Source organism: Microtus pennsylvanicus, chromosome 13, assembly GCF_037038515.1.
Source record: "Microtus pennsylvanicus isolate mMicPen1 chromosome 13, mMicPen1.hap1, whole genome shotgun sequence".
In the NCBI taxonomy this organism is placed as follows: domain Eukaryota; kingdom Metazoa; phylum Chordata; class Mammalia; order Rodentia; family Cricetidae; genus Microtus; species Microtus pennsylvanicus.
Window position 1 is genome coordinate 53,490,321 of NC_134591.1, and position 21,004 is coordinate 53,511,324.

Consider the following 21,004-nt stretch of genomic DNA (forward strand, 5'->3'; position numbering starts at 1 on the left):
GTGTGAATGCCTGGCCTTAGCTTGGCTTGTTTCTTGCCAGCTTTTACTTAACTTTAAATTATCCCAACTACTTTTTGCCTCTGGGCTTTTACCTTTTTTTTTAATTCCTGTATACTTTGCTTTACTTCTTTCTCCATGACTTGCTGTGTAGCTAGGTGGCTGGCCCCTGACGTCCTCCTCTCCTCATTCTCCTTCTATTTATCCTGTCTCCCTGGCAGTCCCGCCTATCCTTGCTCCTGCCTCACTATTGACCATCAGTTTTTTATTGGGACCATCAGGCGTTTTAGACAAGCACAGTAACACAGCTTCACAGAGTTAAACAAATGCAGCATAAACAAAAGTCACACATATGAAAATACTATTCCCCCAACATCCCAGAGATGAAGAAGAAATATTGTAGGGATCGGGGAGAGAAATTGACTCATTCTACTGGTGTGGCTAAGTGTTGGACTTCAGGAACCACTAGATGCAGGAGCAGCTCTGGCAGTAAGATTCTAAGTTTCCTTTATGATCTTCCTTCTGCTTTATTTTTTGCTTTAAGCATCTCTTCACCTGCTGCCCTCATGGTTCATCCTCCATATAGCCATGGTGTAAGAACAGAAATAAGCTAAGACAGCACAACCACAGTTATGGGGACAGGGATAAGCCATGTGTGTGTATGTCTCAGCCTGAAGTTCCAGATTGAAAAAGCTACCTTTGCTTTTGGCTATTAAGAGTTAGAAGTACCCCCAGAGAGCTGCTGGCATTGGCCCAGCAGACTGTGGCAGGCAGCCTGCTTGGCACTGGGGCTGGGGTTGTGGAGTCCTATCCAGGGAGCTGGAGCAAGAAGATGGGTTTTCATCCTGAAGAAGAAAATGAGAGGGTTGGGCAGGCGTAATACGGGCCACCTGCCACCTGGGGCTGGAGGACAACACTTCGTGGGTGGAAGTGTGATGTAAAGATGTAGATTGCCCTGTCTGTATTGACTCATTCCTTCAATCGAACAGATAAGGAAACTAAGGCTGTCTCAGAGTGCGATGAGATGCTGACCTGCTGACATGCTTCTGCCCTGGTTCGTTTTAGCTGTCACCTTGATACAACCTAAAACAGTGGTTCTCAACCTTCCTGATGCTGTGACCCTTTAATACAGTTCCTCATGTTATGGTGACCCCCCCAACCAGAAAATTATTGCACTGCTATTTCATAACTGTAATTCTGCTTCTGTTATTAATCATATGTAAATATCTGATATGCAGGCTATCTAATGTGTGACGGCTGTGAAAGGGTCATTCCACCCTCAGGTTGAGAACTGCTGACCTAGAATGACCTGGGAAGACAATCTTATGAGGAATTATCTAGATTAGACTGGCATGTTTATGGGTCATTGCCTTAATTATTAATCGATGTAGGAAGACCCAGCCTGCCGTGGGTGGTATTATTCCCTAGGCAGGGGATTCTGGACAATATTAGAAAAGAGAAAGCTAACTGAGGACAAACAAGCAAGGACCCATGTGTTTATTCCTTCTCTGCTCTTGACTGTGATTCTTTGAATTCCTGTCTTTACCTCCTCACACAGTAGACTGTAGCCTGAGATAGTAAAGCCAAGTAAACTGTCTCTTCCTTAAGTCGCTGTTTGTCGAGGTAGCTGTCACAGTGAAAAAGAAATGAAACTAGAATAGATTCCTGATTAATTCCTATGAAGACCAAGGAATCCACTTGGGAGGCATCCACTCCGCTTCCTCTCCCAGCTGTAGCCAGCCTCTCCCAGGCCCTTTTTTTGGGTCTATAAGTAAAACCTGTGCACGGAAGCTGGCAGGGTGGGAGGGTGGAGGAGTGTCACCTCTGTACTGGCAGCCCCCTAACTGTCCCTGGCCTCTAAGGCCTGATGGCTCTCCGGCTCTATGACAGAAGCTGTGTCTGAACCAGACTTTATGGAGAGAGCGGGAGACTACAGTCACCTGTAGAATCCAAGTCTTTCTCTGCACCCCACTTTCATGTCTGGTACCCCATCCATGGTGGCCTCCTCTGAGCTGCTGCTGAAGGCTGCGCTTTAAGCCATCCTATGCCAGGATTTGAGTGATTCTTGCTTTCCCAGGGTAAGCGGATTCTAAGGGACCATCATGCCGTTTCAGTCTGATTGGGTCTCTGACCCCAAAGCTTGACATTGGGGGGGGAACCCATGTTGTGTAGTGGCCACCACAGCAGCTCCCAGGACTTCTATGGTGAGCAGTACATATGTGTCATCTTCATAATGGAGCTCCCACTTCCATGAGAGTACTTAAAAATCAGATAGGAGAGTCACAAGAAAAATGAGCTGCAAAGGTAAGAGAAAGGCCCAGTGCTACGGAGTAGGTAGCAAGGACCTGATTCAGCCTGGGGTCAGGGAGGGCTTCCCTGAGGAGGAGACATGCAAGGGGACACAGAGTGGCTGGGAAGAGCCAGTCTCACAAGGAAGGGATGTCTAGGTAGAGCATGTTGGAAAGCCCCTCACACAAAATACCTTCTGCCTCCACTAGAGTGATGGCAGAGGAGGGGAGGGTGGCAGAACAGTCGCTGAAGCAAGTCTTGGCGAGTGTGCAAGGACCTGGCCTTGTCTCAATAAATGAAGAAAGGAAGCCACTGGGGGCACTGAAGCAGGACTGGCGTGCCTGGGGTGGACATGAGGTCAATCTTGGAAGCAAGGACAATTGGGAGACAGAAACTCCTCGGCGAGAAAGCTTCAGAGGAGCTTCTGGCTCCTCATGTCGGTGTCGTGAGAATTCTATGTGAAAATGGGGTGCAGAACACAGGGTGGGGTAGGGTGGGCATCTTCATGTTATTCTAGTGGCAGCTGTTTCCCTTCCCTGCCCTTCCCAGCTGCCTTCCTGCTTTGTGGTTATTTTGGGGACCCCTGAGAACACTGTGACCCACAGTGTTTTCCCAGCATGTTTGATCGAGGCGAGGGCTGTGGGCAGAAGAAGACAACTGTCCTGATGCCCGCTCCAGGTGGGCCTGGTGGGGGGGGGTTAGCTAAGATGCCTGCTGAGAAGCCCCGAGACGCAGGCGGGTGGGCAGGTGTGTCTGTTGTCTTTTGTCCCCATTCCTGCTCCCCGTTGCCTGCCCTGGAAAGTCTATGTCCTTGAAATGTGCCAGACTAAACCTGGCCCACGGAGGACTCTACACAGGCTGTACATTTTGGGTCTCAATGAACAGAGTATGGGGTTCCCAGAATAAACCCACCAGGCATAGGCCTCCCCAGATATCCAGCCACAATGTCATGAGCCAGAAGTAAAGGGAAGGTAGACAGTAGATAAAGGGGGGCTTGTCTGTCCCCCTTTCTGTTCATCTGTCACTTAGTTTATGAGCATCTAAGAGGCATCAGACTCAGACCTGATCATGAGGCCTGGTCCTGTAGAATGTAGGTACCATGCCAGTTTTCCTGGTGTCAGGCCAGACTTGTCTTTGTGGCATTTAACAGTCCTGACCAAGCTGCTCAGCTTGGTCACTCCAGGGAGGTTGTAGGTAGCTGACCTAGGGGCTGGCCTTGGTGTCTCAGAGGCTGAGTGGGGAATTCAGTCTTACAGGACTGTGCTTCCTGCTCTGTAAGAGCACAAGACCACAGCAGGCACAGGGATGGGTGGGGCTGCAAGAGACCCCACTCCTAGCACCTAACACAGAGACCTGACACCATGGCTTTGGGTTCTCAGCCTCTCTTGTCCCCACCATAGTCAGGACATTTCTGCTGGTCTCATTTGACTGGACTCAGCATAAGCCTCCCGCTTCACTCAGCGCCCTATGCAATTTAGACTCACACTAGACTTTATTTATTCATGCACAGGGAGTCTGCCGTACCCAGTCAGATCAACCTTAGCAGTGAGGAGCCAGCGCCAGCACCATTTTTTTTTTTTTTTTTTTTTTTTGCCTTGGCTGGAGAATTAGTTTGGTCAGTAACATGCTCCCACACGAGCATGAGGGCCTGAGTTCAGATCACTCACTTCCCTGGAAAAGCTGGAGGCATCTGAGCATAGACATACCCCCAGAACTGGACTGGTGGGACACAGAGACAGGCAGATCCTGAGGACTCAGTGGCCAACCAATCTCACGTGCACATGTGTGTATGTTATTACCTATAATAAAAGGAGTTAGACTTGGTCTCAGGTCTGTTTGCATCTAGTGAGGGTGTGAGGAAGTCCACATGTGACCAGAAGTGCCAGGCTATAGTGGGGCTCACTGCCTGTAGGATAAGCAGAGTTTAGCCTTCCCCCTCCCTCCTGCACAGTGTGGACAACCATGATTCCTCCCAGGGTCACTGGTAAAGTAAACGCAATAGGCAACACCGACGAATGGGAAATGCTGGCCTGGGAGAGCGCCTGCTCCTGGCAGGCAGCCAAAGGCCTCCTGGGAAACACATTCTCGCACTGTCCCCTTACACCTGAGACCACCCATCTGGTCTCTGGGATCTCCCAGCTGCTCCTCAGCCAGCTGCTTGTCTCCAACTGTCCTGTGGTTACGGCATCTTTCTACTTTTCTCAGAAGTCTCTTTCTCAGGTCGGTCCCAGGAAGAGGACGGAGCCCCACTGAGTGCAGCAGGGGGAGAGGTCCCTGGAGGGCTAGTCTGGGGGAAGCCAGATGAGTGCTGCCTTGTATTTTTCAAATAACACCATGTCCACAAAGCTAAAAATGTGGCCCATCCTTACATATTTTATATGTATGTGTGTTCTCAGTACATTCCCTTCTAATTTTTAAAACCATACATAACATTTAATCCATATGGTTCTGATTCCTTAACACTTAAATCATCCAAATGTTGTTTTGTAAGATCTATTTGCAAATCTCTTTACATAAGCTTTTAACTCATTCCATCTCAAGGGGAGAGAAGCAGGATCCCCTGGGTGGGTCTCCTCTTCCTGGTGCCTCTGCTTCCCCACCCAACAGGTCAGAAGATGCCTTTACCAGTCCACTCTGGGCCCTAGATACTCAAGCTTTGTCCTCCGGGTAGAGAGAGTTAGGGAGCCAAGTAGAAGGCTATATAGACAGAAAGGATCCTTTAGGGTCCTAGCCACTTCCTAGCTCTGTGGACAGCTCTAAGCCAAGCTGTCAGCTCTTCTGCCCATAAAGGGTTAGGGTAAGGTGAGACAGAGGGCTCAATAGGGCTTTTCTCACACATGGAGCCATGTGTGCCTCTGGGGCAGTGCTGAGGCAGGTGGTAGCCTGTTGGGCTGTGCGTCATTCTTCAAGAATCCTAAGACAGCAAGCATTATAGTGTAGTCAGGCTGGGCCTAGAGCAACAGGTGCCATTGCTACTGCAGGCACTAGGGACCAAGAGGTGCCCAACAATGGCCCCAGCACAAGAGGCACAAGGCAATGGTAAGATATGAAACATTAGTGCTTAGGAGGGGACCAGGGCATAGAATGAGCTTCCCAGCACCTCCTTGCACTTGGGAGCAACCCCCATATGTACCAAGGAGATGGGGAAGGACCTGACAGATCACGGAGGAAGGTGGCTGTCTAAATGGGAAACCAACCTGTCAAAACCTATCCTCCAAGCTTTCTGTTAGAGTCCCCTCCTCTAGGCAGAGCTCATTCTTTAACCTAGAGTTGTAGCCCAACCTAAAAGTACTTTGTCTGCTGCTCTCCAGTCACCATCTTTCTTCTCCCTGCTCCTTGGTGCCAGCCTCCAACATGCAGCACCCTTAAGCCTTATCTGTTTTCCTGGTATCTCTCAGTTTCTCCTCTGATAGACACCCACCTGCCTGATAGGCACCCATCTACCTGATAGTCACCCACCTACCTGATAGATACCCACCTACCTGATACCCACCTACCTGATAGACGCCCATCTACCTGATAGACACCCACCTACCTGATAGATACCCATCTACCTGATACCCACCTACCTGATAGACGCCCATCTACCTGATAGACACCCACCTACCTGATAGATACCCACCAACCTGATACCCACCTACGTGATAGAAACCCACCTACCTGATAGACACCCATCTACCTGATAGACACCCACCTACCTGATAGACACCCATCTACCTGATAGACACCCACCTACCTGATAGACACCCATCTACCTGATAGACACCCATCTACCTGATAGATACCCATCTACCTGATACCCACCTACCTGATAGAAACTCACCTACCTGATAGACACCCATCTACCTGATAGACACCCATCTACCTGATAGACACCCACCTACCTGATAGACACCCATCTACCTGATAGATACCCACCAACCTGACACCCACCTACCTGATAGACACCCACCTACCTGATAGACACCCATCTAACTGATAGACACCCACCTATCTGATAGATGGCCACCTGCCTGATAGACACCCACTCATCTTCAAAACCCAACCTCAGGTCCCTTCCTCTAAGAAAATCAGTAGGTACAGGCCTTCCTTCCACTTCCCCAGCCTGTGTCTTACTGAACTATGTCAGGGAAGCATGTTTCAGGACCTGTCCTGGAAGTTGGCAGTGTGGATTCAGATAGACATAGATGTCACTGCTGTCCAGGGAGCCCTGTTCTGTTTGAGGCAGGTCCCCATGTGACCTGTCAGCTTTCTGAGAAGTCAGGGTGGAATGTGAAGATGGTGCCCACAAGAGTCTGGCCATTTGGTGTAAGATGAGAGAGAGGTGGAATGTCTGGTTATGGCGTGGCTCCTGGGATTCCCCACTGCAGGGGCCTGCGGGCCAGGTCTGTTCTGGACACCACCAGTGTCTGTATCCACAGAATGGGATTTGTTTCTCTGCCAGTTCCAGAAGGAGCAAATCCCAGACAGAGCGGCCTCTGGGACGGAAGAGCAGATGCTCAATCTAAAATTAGGCTGCTGACTGTGGCTTCGTGGAGGCTTCGGAGCGGATCTGCTCCTCGCAGCTGTCAGTATATAGCAGAGAAGACGTAGAGCCCCTGTGTCCTGTTGAGGCTGAGCAGCAACAGCGACAGGCAGCAGAGCCAGCAGTGTGCAGACTCCTTGTGGTGCTTTACTGGCCTTGACCTGTGGGCTCAAATTCCCTTCCCAGGGGGAGCAGCCTCAGCCCTCGAGGGGGCTCCTCTCTGACTTTTAGCTTTGAAAGCTTCCTTGGGAGTGCAAACAAATAGTCCCATAATAATTCTTGCAAGGAATCTCTCTCTCTCTCTCTCTCTCTCTCTCTCTCTCTCTCTCTCTCTCTCTCGCGTGCGCGCGCGCGCGCGCGCGTGTGAGAGAGACACATATATAGAAGCCAGAAGACAACCTGGGGTCGCAGTCCTTGCCATCCATCTTGTTTGTCAAAGGCTCTCTCTGCTGCAGCCTGTAAGTCCCTGGGGCTCTGTCTTCCGCCTCACATCTTACCACAGGAGCACTGAAGCTACAAACTCAGGGTACTGCACCTGATTTCCTGTGTGTCCACGGATCTGATCTCAGGTCCTCCTACCTGTGCTCTAAGAAGTGTATTCACTCATCAGCTCTCTGGCCCCTCAGGTGCCTTTAGACTTTCACACCCTGTCCTGGCTGGGCCGTGTTCTTGGCTATCAGTGGATTTCTTTGAAGCCTACTTTAGGAAATTGGGCATGATGGTGCAAGCTTGCAGTTCGTGCTGAAAAGGTGGACACAGAGGGATCAGGGGGTCAAGATCATCCTTAGTTAGCCTGGAATACACAACACCCTTTAAAAGAGGTGCATGGGGGGTTCAGGGTGGAACCTGGTTTAGGAGCCTCATTTATTTCTTCCAAACCTGCAGTTCTCACAGTGGCCCACGAGACCCTATCTAAAATGTCTGACACACTGAGCCCCGGGGCTCTTGCACCTGTAGTCCTCCCCCCCCCCAGGGCACTGTAGTTCCCTCTGTCCGTGAGGGCCTTCCCTGTACCACAGGATTTCAGGTCAGGCGTCCAGCATCATCTGCTCCCGGAGGTTTATGCTAACTGCTCTTAGGTGTGTGGCCTGTCACCCACACCCGCCCTCCTGGTCGTCGTTCTCCTGTCCTACCACAGCACATAGCTCTGCTACTGTCCTTTCTGGAGCATGTTTGCTCTGTCTCTTGGTTTCTATCTGCACTTCCTGTGAAGTAGAAGCTCCGTGGAGGTAGGGCTTTGGTCCGTGTTCCCTCTGATGTTCAGAGTGTCTAGAACAGGGCTTGGCCTACATCAGCTGAACACTGTCACAGAATGCATGTGTTTAGGGGAGACAGCAACATCCAAGCACAGGGCATACGCTTGTCTTTGCTAAATCCCAATCATGGTCCCTGAAGAGGGCCATGCCTCTGAGACAGGGTCACTCTCCCTCTACCAGAGCTGTCCCCAGGTCACCTGTGGACCTCTGTGTCTCATCTGGAAACCAAGGCCTTGGGAATGACGTGAGGGTATGGGTGTGATTGTGCCCAAATCTATGAAGGGCTGCCTTAGCACCATATTGAATGCTTGCTGCGTGTGTCCCTTTGCCAGAGAGGTACTACCAGGTGTGTGGGGCCGATTCTGGATGGAGGAGGTTGGGAATGCTCACTCGCTGCAGGAAATGGTAGGAGAGTTGAGAGTGTTAAGATCCTGATAGCTGGGAGAACCGACTCTCAGCATCTGCATAAGCAGGGATCTCTAGAGAAATGGGTGTGTGTGTGTGTGTGTGTGTGTGTGTGTGTTTTGTAAGGAACTGGTACTCATGATTATGGAGGCCAATGAGTCCCAAATCTGTTGGAGTCAGTTTCTATCTGAAAGTCAAGAGAAGAACCAATATTTCTGTATTTCTGCCTGGGCCCAAGGCTGGTCAGCTCCTAGCTCCACAGGCCAGCAGGAGGGTCCCCTCTTCATCAGCCTCTGTCCTGAGTGTGCTCTAGTTGTCAGGATGATACTCAGCCACTTTGGGGGGTGGGGAGGAAGTATGCTTGACTCAGTCTACTGAGTAACAGATTAATTTCATCCAGGGCGTGTCCGTCACAGGCACACCCAGAACTTGGCCGCCACATCCAATGCCAGCCAATCCAGCACAAAATTAACCCTCCCTCTTCTCTGCCCTCACTGCTCTTTTAAATGTAAGATTATTTAGTGTACAGCTATAGTGTTAGGGCACATTTGCCCCCATTCCCTCCTTTGGTCCTCCTGCCCTCTCCACTGGTCTCTTTCCTCCACACAAATAGCCCCCTCCATTTTCATGTTTATATGTATCCATACTTATCCACACATAAATACATCCTTTTTCCTCAAGAGAGAGAAGGCGTGGTATGTTTCTTTACTCCCTCCCCAAAGCTGTTATCTTCCATCTTATCTTCACACCTTTGCCATGAATGTGAAAGCTCATCACAGACCCTGACCTAGCCATCAAACACGTACTACCTCCCCTCCTGAGATCTCAGTCCTTTCTCATGGACACCCAGTCAGGTCCTCCAGGGTGCCCGTGGGACCTTCTGGTCTGACTTCAAGGCGGTCAATACATGAGAGGCTAGTTGCAGGAAATTACCAGGTAGATGGGGGAAGCTTGCTCTGGGAGTTTGTTTTCATGCAGAGTAGCTGATTGTAGGAGGAGTCAGGAGTCCCTGGGGACTGAGGGAGGCTTTGCTGCCCTTCTCCCTAGGCAGAGTGGCAGCATCTGCCACTTCCCATTCTGCACAGGGAAAGCACCAGGAGAGAATGTTCCAGATTTCTTATGTATTGAGCGTCCAGTAGGCACCAGGCATTGCCCCTTGGAACTCACACAATTCAGTGGGGGGTCTTAGGCAGAAATAGTTTAATAGAATCAGTATTTTGAAGGAGGAAGCTTTTAAATCCAGTCCTCAAAAACGGAAGGAAACTGAGCACACGAAGGAGGTGGTTTGTGTTCCCTAAATGGTCAAGGTGAGTGGATAGAGCAGCTGCAGGGCAGGTGCAGGGGGACAGAAACACAAGGAAGAGCATTCCAAGCAGAAGGAACAGCACAAGCTAAGACATGGGAGAAAAAAAAATCACATGTTATTAGAGTCTTGTGAGCTGCCTTGCCTGTTCCAGGCTCTTCCCGGAGAAGGATGGCTCTTCTCTGGGAAGACCCTGGGGCAGAAGAATGGAAGGCTGGAGCTGTCCCTCCTGCCTCAAGAGCACAAAGGTTTCAGCAGGGTGGAACCAGATACATACATCCCTTTGTTGTTGTTATTGGACAAGGCTCCTGAAAGTAGCCTGGGAACCAACCCCACCTCCTTCCCTTCTCCTCTCTTCTCCCTTCTTTCTGTCCTCATAGTTATTTTCCTTAGTACACAGTCTTTCTGGAACTGGTTGTTACCCATCAGAGGGGCAGGATTTGTTTCCCCTTGGCATTGGTTCCTGCCCACCCCTTGACTCTGAACCTGTACCCTGAGCCGGCCACACGAGCCAAATCTATCACAGTTGGATGAAGGTCATCTGAGTACCATCCCAGAATTCCCTTCTCCTTTTTGTTACTCCCAGACACCCCCCCCCCACACACACACCTGTTACTGTTTACTGTGTGCGAGTATTTATTCCTGTGTTTTAACCCTCATACTCTCTCTTCCCTATCTGTATGAGCCATAAGGACAGAGCCTTGGTCATCAGTGTCTCCAGACTGGAGGTGAGGGAGGGACTTCCTCTAATGAGCACGTTTTACATATAAGCTTCAATTCTTGGTACTTAAGATGCATTTTTACCTCTGATTCCATTAGCTCTCACCTAGTCCTAGGAACCATGGCCTGAGATGTCATTTTACATCTGAAGAAACCGAATTCAGTCATTAGAATTAAGTAGCAGTAAGTGTCGGGTAGGACCCGTGCCTGAGTCTGCGTGAATCCAGGCCCCAGATACTGTAGTCTGCTGCTGAGCACAAGGCCACGGGTAGAGGAACATTTGTCATTGATGGTCCGGCCAATCCCTTGGCTGGGGAAAGCCTGTTCTCAGAGCTGCCAGGGGAGTGTGGCTTGACTAATCTGATTTCCTGGAAGCAAAGGCCCTGCCTTCTCCACCTGGGGCCCCATGGTAGGGAGGGTGAGCCCTGTGGGAGTCCCCTTCAGAAATACTTGTAAGAAGCCAGAGGAAGGCTGGGCCCAAGTGTCAGCCAAAATTGGAAAGGATCCTTCTGTCACTGAGAAAATCACTGGGTGGAGGCTAAACGGCCTCTTGTGGTGGCTGTTTACTGGGCAGGACGGCTGCCGAGACACAGTGTGACGGCTAGCATTCTCTGAATATCTGTGATATCCTGAGAGCTGAGATGCACTTGTGTCGAGATCTACAGAAGCTAAAGTGGCATCTAGTCCATGAAGAAAAGACCACACAAGGGGACAGGCCAGCAGAGTGAGCGCTGGACACTGCCAGGGCCGCCTGGGGGACTGGGGATCCCTTGATGCTATGTAGTCAACTATGCAGACCTAGGTGAGGAGCCAATACAAGGTTGTGCCTGTGAAGTGCCCTTAGCAGACTCAGAAATGTCGAAGGGATCTATGATGTAAGATGGGGCCGCATAGATGAGATGGTGCCAAGATAGGATGGCTTAGAGAGGCAAACTGAGGTTCAATTATCAAAGGCACTAGGAGGTAGGGGCTCTGAGCTAGAAGGGATCTCCCTTGATTTTGTCTGAGAGTGCCTTCCAGGTTATGGTGGACTTATTTCCCTTCACTCACAATTAGGAGGCAGAGGCAGAAACAGGAGAATCTCTGTCAGTTTGAAGGCAATTTGGTCTACATAGGCAAATTCCAGGCCAGCCAGGGCTACATGTAGACTGTCTCAAAAAAAAAAAAAAAAAAAGGAAAAAAAAGGAGGAAAAAAAGAAAAATGACTGGGCTGAGTGCTGGGATCCTATTGTGACTTGGTGGCCTGATGGACAAGAGATTCTGGTTTTTGATTTGTCATGATAGACCCCTATTCATATATATAAACAAGATGGGGGATGGGGCATGGATTCTAGATCACAGTGTAGGAACAGGTAGTGATTAACACTGTTTACTTAGCCCCTCTCAGATACTGGGTACTGTTTCAAAGACCCCTCACACTGTCTTGTTAACATGTCATGAAATCCTTTCAGAATGAGGTAATCAAGATCAGTGACATCCCTGGGAACCCAGGTCCACGTGAACTTGAGGCCTGTGCTGTCATCCACAGTCACAGATTAAGTCTGACCCAGGGGACTGGATACACAGTGCTTGGTCGTGGGGAAGACTGGAAGAGAATCCAAAGCGACCTCAGGAGGTGTTGAGACCTCTAGCTCTTTCCCCAGGAAAGAGGAGAGAATCACACAGACACACACACACACACACACACACACACCATGAGTAGGAAAACAACAAAGAACATCTGAGTCCTGAAAATGATAGCCATAGGGGAAGATAGGTGAAGAAGGGAATGACTGTTAGGAATAAGACATAAATAAAAATACATCAGAGAACCCTCCGAGTGGTTGCTCACCCCTACCATGAAAATGTCCCCTAGATTGCTGTGGCTGCCCCCACTCCTTAGTAACCAGAGTGTATTCCAAGAGCCTGCCCTGTTGTTTGGTTGTTAGGAACTGACATGGAGATGGCATTCTAGATCGCAGTTCAGATGCCAGCCCTGCCCTGGGTTCCAAGTCTGTGAAGTCTCCGTGTTGTGATGCTGACTTTAGAGCATGTGGTGTGTGTGTGTGTGTGTGTGTGTGTGTGTGTGTGTGTGTGTGTGTGACATTTCCATGGAAACTAGCATTTGGCATTATAGCCTGGAACACCTGGACTGCCATCTTCTTGAATTATAGCCCTAGAAGGAATGTGGGCTCCTCCCCATTGTGCGTATCTTCCTTTCCCTCACTTTAAGCTTGGAAAGCAGGAGCACTGTGAAAGGGGTGTTAGGGTATCTGTTTGCCTATCAGTCTCCATCCTTGGATGGCGCTTCCAGGACACCAGCATGTATGTCGCATGTTCCCAGCAAAGGAGAAGCGCTTGATTCACATCTCAGGAATGAAAGAATGTGGGAAGGCTCCTGGGGGCAAACACTGGGACTTTCTCAAGACCTGGCACTGCTATAGGCAGGGGTTGGACCCAAAGTAAGGAAATGGCACCTGGCACCACCTGCCTACTGAGTTGTGTTCCACACAGCTCCTGGGGTTTGGGCGTGGGTGAATCACAGAGAAGAGGCAGACAAAGGCCCCTGGCCTCGACACAAGACTACCTGTCATCAGACTATGACCCTGAGCACGGAGGCCAGAGTCCTAAAGACCTTCTTTTGGTCTCCAGTGAGAAGCGCTGCCATCACTGGGATAGGGCTGAGTGTCAAGTAGCTCAGCATGTGTAGGTCAGGACTCTTCACTTTGGAATTGCTCTGGAGAAATAGTCGCCTGCCAGAAGATGCAGAGAAGTTGGTCAAGGGCAAGCAGTAGGGAGACAAACCCTAGGGTACTCAGTCAGCAGCACCAGGAAGCATCTGACAAGAACCTCAGGGCAACCACGCCACAGCAGTATGGCTTTGTCTCCCAAGCATCCAGTCTGGCCCTGTTGACACCTCCACCCCTTCCAGTCCAGATGCAGAGGCAGAATCAGAACCTCTGTGATGATTCTGTGTGCAACTGTTCTGCTCTTTCTGTGATCAACACACACATGTGCACACACACATGCGCACGCACGCACGCACACACACACACACACACGATGCTTCATTTGCTGGACAGCATTGGGAGATAGAGAGCTCTCTATAAGGCCCTATAGGAGCCCTCACAATTGCCTGCAGCTGCAGTAACAGGTGCAGGTGTATCTGTAGATGCAGGACCCACTGAGTTACCTGTGCAGGCAGCGTGAGACCCTCTGGTAGAGGCAGGGCAGAGCCACCTCTTGAAAGAGAGGGTGTCACCCAGCCTGGGGCGGAAGCAATTGTTCACTTCTCTGCCTAAAGCTGCTTCTACCAGGACAGTGAGGACAGGGCAGGGGTGGGGGTCCAAGATCTGTCCTGTAACACCTGCCCCAGGGAAGGATCTGTGTAAAGGTGGGCTTGACAGCAGGAAGATAGGAACTGTGCACAGGCCCCAAGAAGTGAGCTCTGGTTCATAGTGGGAGCCAGCTGAGACTAGGGCGCAGGTGGTTGGAGCGCAGCTATTTGGTAGTGGAGGAACTTGCATGCTCATCAGAGCACATGGCCCCACTAGAACTGGGGAGAGTGGGGGAACGGGCATCCACAGAACTACTAGGAAACTTGATAATAGTGGGTTAGCAGGCAGTTGCGAGTGAGCAGGCCTGTGGTGATGTACTTTCATACTTCCTACAAGCTTTGCAGCCATGGTGTACTCCCTCCATCCAGCTCCTGGGAGTCTGGTGTCCAATAGATATCTGGGGCTCCCTCTGTTAAGGCTGGTGGTCTGAGAATGACCCGTTTGCTCTGACCTGGCTTTGGCAGGAAAGCACTGGCCCTGGTGGAGCTGATGCAGGAAGGCACACGAATACTCGGGGTCAAACACTTGGACCCAGATGCGTTTGTGATCATCGCCTTTGGAACCAGAGAAAGGCCTGGATCCTCTAGGGATTCTCTGAGAAAGGCCTGGTCAGCATGCTGAGCAATGGGGGACCTTTCGTGATCCTGACAGTGTGTTTTCTTTATAGTCTGGCTGCCCCTGGTCCTCAAAACCTCGTCCTGAGGCTGTTCGGGGCAGACAAGATAGGCCTGGAGTCAGCCAAGCCAGGGCAGCTCACACTCAACACCTGTAGGGTCTGAGCACAGCGCAGGCACCTGTAGCCTGCAGACAGAGCTGAAGTCTCAAGTCCACAGCTTTTGCACCGGCTGGAAGGGTCGAATGGGGGGGCTGCCTGAAATACTCAATCACTTTGGTCTCAAAGTCAGGCAGGTAAGGGATGCAGAAGCTTCTGGTAGGGTCTGACCATTGAGAAGCCCCTGGGATGACTCCCATGCCCACTGAGTCAGAGCCCAGGGAGCTCCCTGCCCTCAGCTACACAGCCCCCCCCCCCCCCCCCCGCCCCGCACACGCCAGGTTCTCCGCTCCCAGCACTCATTAAAGCTGATGATTCCCGCCTGGGAATTCACAGGCTTCCCGGATAGGGCTAGCACCTAGGAGGAAGACTACTGGCAGAGCGCACTTCTGAAAAGGCGATGGGCGTCCTCCGGGCCCTGTGAGTCCAAGGCGTGGCTCCCAGCGACAGGGCCCCGGCGGCAGCGGTCACCGGGGCTTCCCTGTCTGTCCTCTCTGGTGAGCCTGAGAGGAAATGACAGCGCGGGAGCCGGGGCGGGCGCGGAGGGAGGGGCGGCGCCCGCAGTGACACGGCCTGTCACAGTGGAGGCGGCCCAGCAGACCCTCCCAGCCACCGCTGGAGCCGGGGATTCCCCAGCCGCAGAGCCCCTACCTCGGCTGCCACGCGCCACGCCAGGTTACTCCATGACCCCGGTTGCCTGGGCATCCCGGACCAGCTGGTGGCCGGGCTGTGCTCGCCTCGGGGAGACAGCGGGGGTCCCCTGGCTTGGCAACAGGAAACTCTGGGTAGAGAATGGAAAGAAGTGGGTGGTCCGGCCCCTGCGACTTCCCCTGACATCACTGCCCAAATAAGGAGCTTCCCAGCGGCCGCGGGGCGGCCCGGAGCCGCGCCCGCCCCGCGCCTACCCCTCGCCGCGTGGGCCGCCAGCGAGCGCCCAGGGCACCGCCGGGCGGAGCCGAGCCGGGCGGAGCCGAGCGCGAGCGCTGCCGAGCCGCCGGAGGCCGGGCGCGCAGCCCGGCGCAGCACAGCGCAGCTAGCTCAGCGCGGCGCAGCACAGCGCAGCCAACGCGAGGCGCCTAACCTAGTCGGCCGCAGGTAAGCACCGAGCGCCCCGCGCGATCGCGGCCACGGCAGGTGGGCGCGACGGTCCCAGCTTTCCGTATCCCTTGGGTGCGAGCGGTCCCGACTCTGCGCCGGTGCACGCGCTCTGTACTAGCTTTTCCCCAGCGCTACTTCTGTCATCATCCTAGGGTGACGAGCGTTCCCGCGTCCACACACCGCTGCGGTGCGCAGCCCCATTCGCCCTCAGGTGTGCAGCCTCCGGTGGCCTTGCGTTGATCCTCTCCCCTTTCCAGGGATGCTCGGTGGGGGTCCGCACACCTCAATGGGTTTCGTCTGTGTGGCCACGTTTTCCGCTGGAGGCCTCATCAGTTTCAGACTGTCAGAGAGCCCCACAGCCTTTGCTCATTGCGCGCTCACTGTTAGAGAGTGAAAGTAGCCCTGCTCTGGTTCTTCCTTCCTCCTGGCAGAATGGCACTTGGCTGGGAGGAGTGGTGGTGGTCCACAGGGGTCCAAACCTGCAATGGTAGGGAGTGTGTTGCCATTGGCAAGGAGCTCTAGAGCCTCACAGACTGGTGTTTCTAAGAGCACCCAACCTTACCCGCTTTGGCATGTGCAGGGTGCTTGGGCTTGGGACAGGACTGGTGGTGGCTGCAGAGCAGGTGCGGTGGCATCAGCCTTGAGTTCTTACAGGGGCTTTGCATAGTGACCACAGTTGCTCGCCTGTAAAATGTAATGTATTCATGGACGGTTTGATGAAGACCACAGAGAAGAGCAGGTAGAGTCAGTCGGTCAAGTGACCCACACCACAGTGGCTCACTCAGGTCAGTGGTCAGAACTTAACTCATTTGTGCTCTTACCGTCTGGAAAACTGGGCTGAGTGTTCCCCCATGGGGAACTGAGGACCTGTAAGTTAAATGGTTTTGTAACTGTGAAGTTCTGTGCACGTGCTGGTTCTAGTGGTTTGAATGATTTCTGGGCAGGCATTTGCCACGCCTCTGCTCTGTGACCTAGAACACCCTTTCTGCCCTATCGTTTGTACAGAAGCAGGCATAACAAGCGTCCTTTGTGCTGGCTAGCAGATTTCCCAGTGTGTTCCATGGAGCGTTAGCTCTGAAGGCTGTTCTACGAGTAAAGGTTTCCCTGCTTAAGTAAGTCTGGTAGTTTCTACGAGCCCTTTACTAACCAGCTTGCCAATTACAATCCATATTGGGAAATTAAAGGCTCTGAAAAGTCCTGCAATACAGGAGCCTGTTTAACTTTGCCAAACCCAGCGTTTCTCTTGTTGACTGTGGGCCCTTTTCAAGCTACATAGGCTTGCTCTGGGGGAAAACAGCTTCACCAGCTTCTCACAGAGTTGGTGTGGTGCCGTCAGTTGCAGACGGATGGCTGAGTTCTAATTGCCCTCTTGGTGGAGGATAGGCAGAAGTTCAGAGCCACAAGTGGCTAGCCAAACAGTGGCCTGAGATCACCCAGTAGTGACCAAATCCATTGAGCAGTTCCCAGAGTCGGTTAATCAGAAAACTGAGGATGGGGACCAGAACCCAGAGTCCCATCCAGGGCTCTCAAATAACTGAATTACGTGCTGACGTGAGGATATTCTCTTCTGGAACCTTCCTTGCTGCTTTATGTGGGCACCTTTAGAGTACACGGGGAAAACACATCGTTTTACACAATTGGTTATTAGATGAACTGCTGATCAAGTACCTGCTTTAAAAACATGTAAAGTTCAAACAGTAACACGAGCTGGGGCGACAGAGAACGCCATGATGAGCAGTCTCGTTCTCACATGCGCCTGTGTCCTACTTCAGACTCCAATGCCCACTTCTATACATAGGCCCATGTAGATGTGGATATTCTCTCTCTCTTTCTCTCTCTCTCTCTCTCTCTCTCTCTCTCTCTCTCTCTCTCTCACACACACACACACACACACACACACCATCCACTCATCCTCACATCTTCACACTCACTCCTACACACTCCACACTGTATACTTGTTCACACTTGCACATCCGCTTCTACACCCACATCTTCTTTTATATATACACACACACATCCATCCTGTTGTGCTCCAGCCTGTGGCCAAGAGTCACTCATCAGAAAACTCCCTTGTCCGCATGTCTCCAGCGTTGGCAGAATGCTCACATCTGCTCCCCAAGACGCATCCTGATTGAGTGGGGGAAACCCTCTTGAGGCTAAGCCAATGCCTGGTGTTCTCCGGGTCTCCCATTTTCTTTCAGTTCCTGACATATTTGCTCATATTGCTTCACTGCTAATTGGTCAAATGGAAAGGGATATCACAGCTCTAGGTAATGTTATCTGTTTGTTTACATTGGCTGTCAAAACACTGAGGTGGTGAGGACCCCACCATTTAGCAGAATGGGTGCAGAGGAGAGGGAAAGCATGGGTGTCCCTGGCAGCGAAGATGGCTGTGACCCAGACTAGCATCCCAGGGGGTGCACTGTTTTCCCAAGACCTGACAGGTTCTAGGCAGCCATCGAGAGATTCCAGCTGTAAAAGCGGTTCACCCCCTTTGTTTCAGGAGCCTGCTTTCTGGTGGGAAGAAAGATGATGAGTGTCAGATCAAGCTGCATGGCTCTGGTGCCCATGTGGAGACAGACAGCCAAGGGACAGAGTACATTGGGAGTAGAAGGAACAAAGTGCAGGAGTGAGACTTGGGGCTTCGGGAATTCTAAGACAGGACACTGGTCCTTGGCCCTGAGCAATGGAATTGTGGCAGCATGTAAAGGGTCAGGCAGAGGATCAACAGGTTAAGGCCCTGCAGCAAGAGGGGGCCAGGCTAAGGGACACCAGGAGGACCCAGGCAGCTAACCACTGCTCGTGGATTCCTAGCCAGGATCCTCTGGGGGCGCCTGCCGCTCCATCTACGGCCTAATTACCATCTTGGCTCCTTCACAGAGACTAAACTGCAAGCATCCTGTGCCTGGAGACCAGGCTGCCTCTCCTCTCTCAGCACTGCCCCCTCTATCTGGCCCACCCCACTCCGGTCATGCCAAAAGGGTAGCACTCCTGGGGTGCTTCCCTGCCATCCCGCTGCAGAATCCTGTGGTCTGTGTGCAGGCGATTAGAGGCGGTTCAGGTGGTCCATCTGGATGGATGGTGGATTGGTTGTGCTGCTTCCATTATTAATAACCATGATGTCATGCATCTGTGCAGCTCTTGATCGGCTGCAGAGCACTCGCTCCTATTATCCCCTGCGCTCTGTGAGCTGATCTGCCAAAGAGGGAGGGCTCCGGAGGAGAGCTCGGACATTGTCACACACTGTTACTGCTGTGGGCTCACCCAAGCCACCTCATGAGCCTGTGCCTCTGTTTCCTCAGCTGCAAAGCCAGGTCTGGAGAGCCAACCTCCTGAGGCTCTCGGTGAGGTGAGGTGAGAATGTGTCAAGGGCCTGACACGGAGCAGGCACTTCCCAGCTGTTGGGCCTCATCCGAGTTAAGCAGGACTGTGACTTTCCTATCGACTTTTGTGGCCACAGTCTGTCTAATCTAGCACTTTTAGTCACATTTTAAAATATATTTACTTGTGTGTGTGCATGGCCATATAGAGATCAGGGGACAATTTTCAGGAGTCAGTTCTTTCCTTCCACACATACATCCTGAGGGTCAACTCATGTCTTCAGTCTTTCAGCTTTGCCCACTTAGCCATCCTACCAGCAAATAGCGGGATTTTGTGCATGCCATTGAGTTGATTTGCCTACAGTTGCACAGCCAGTTCAGAATAGAGAGAAGGTTCAATCCTACCACTGTGGTCCCAAGTTCTTTTAAAATAGCACTGTGTGAGAATGAAGATCATCATTGTGATTAATCAAAGCAGGACTCCCCCCCTGCCTTTGTGGAGATCAACATTACTGTTGCTTTATTAAGAATCTCTAAGCTGGAAAGCCTCTAGGGTTCCGAGGTGTGATAATCTCTGTGAAGCCATGCGCAGATTTCATAAGAAGCCTTTGGAATCTTCAAGAAGAGGGTGTAGATGTGAGGAAAAAAAAGGATCTGAGTAATCATTTAACTAAGGAGACTGTGGCTGTCATCTGAGGGTCTACAATGTCTCAAATTCCGTCCCCTGGGTCTGGTAACATGGAGCTGGCCCTGGTGCTGCATGCCCCGCCAAGGCAGGGAAGCCCAGAGCACTGATACCCAGGAGGTCGGATGTGCTTTCTATCTGCTTCCTGTCTCCACTCAGCCCTAGCTATGGCTCCAGCATGCTTGTCCCAGGTCCACAGCAGCCGCATGAGAGCACACAAGCTGTGGAGATGCACAGACCAAAGTATGCACCTCCTGTATCCTCACCAGGGACCTTGACCATGTGTCTGCCCCTCTCTTGAACCTCAGTTTCTGCTTCTTTAGGAGGGAGTGCCCACCCTGAGCTGCAGGGTGGGTGTCGTCACTGGTATGCCAAATGCATAGGAGAAGCAGCTTGAAGAAGGAAGGGTTTACTTGGTTCACAGAGCCGGGATGGCAGGCACTCTCACATCTGGGCGGAACAGGACACAGAAAGAGGGATGATGGGTAGAGCTCAGCTCCATTTCCCTTCTTTTCATTCAGACTGGGGCTCAGCACAGGGATGAGGCCACCCACATCCAGGGTGGGTCTCTCCTCCTCCATAAATCCTCTCTGGAAACACCCACACACCCAGAGGTGTGTCTCCTAGGTGAGTCCAAATCCAGTCAAGTTGCCAATGAAGTTAAATTGTAACCATCATGTGGATTCCAGAGGGGACCCTCCACCCCACAATCAGATATGTAACTAAGACCCCAAGCTATAAACCAAGATGTCCCCACTGATGTGAACTTAATGGTTGACACCCTGAAACTGAAGTCTTTGTGTGTTGCCTGCTACAAAGGGCTTCCTCTAAATGACAGTCTTGGGAGGAGGACACATATCACAACAAGATCCCAGGCCTTGGTCTTCCTCACCTTCCTCCTCCCATGGCTCTGGCTCTGGTACATACTGAGAGCCAAAGTGGCCCTCAGAGTCCACATCACTTCCCTGGCTTGATGCCCACCAGTGGCTCAGGGAGTAGGGGGAGTCTGGGAGGCCCATGTCGAGTCCAGGCTCTGGTCTCCTGGCCCTTAGGCAAGAAAATGGGGTGGGGAATCTGGGGGTAAATACCTGGCATGTGGCGTTTCTGCCTCCCTTCCACCTCCCCTTGCCATTCATGAATTTATTCCCAGGTGGGTTGAGCTCGTGTGTGGGCTCAGATCTGAGTTAAGTACTAGGAGAAAGTCTGTATTCGCTAGGTACTCAAGTTGAGGAAATCTATGCCTTTATGTCCCCAGGCAAGGTACTGTTCCTCTCCAGACCTCAACTTACTCACATCTAGAATGGGTTCTCACAGGTG

General features: G+C 51.7%; 1 protein-coding gene across 5 annotated transcripts in view; it reads left to right on the forward strand.

Moving 5' to 3' along the window:
• Positions 1-21,004, forward strand: part of Hivep3 (HIVEP zinc finger 3) — a 416,683-nt gene that overhangs the window by 289,310 nt on the left and 106,369 nt on the right. The window contains exon 1 of one of the 5 annotated variants that reach the window (XM_075944542.1): positions 15,538-15,679. The exons of the other annotated variants lie outside the window; for them this stretch is intronic. The gene's annotated coding sequence lies outside the window, so the exon portion shown is untranslated. Of the gene's footprint in view, positions 1-15,537; positions 15,680-21,004 lie in introns of those variants that run through there. 5 annotated transcript variants of the gene reach the window in all.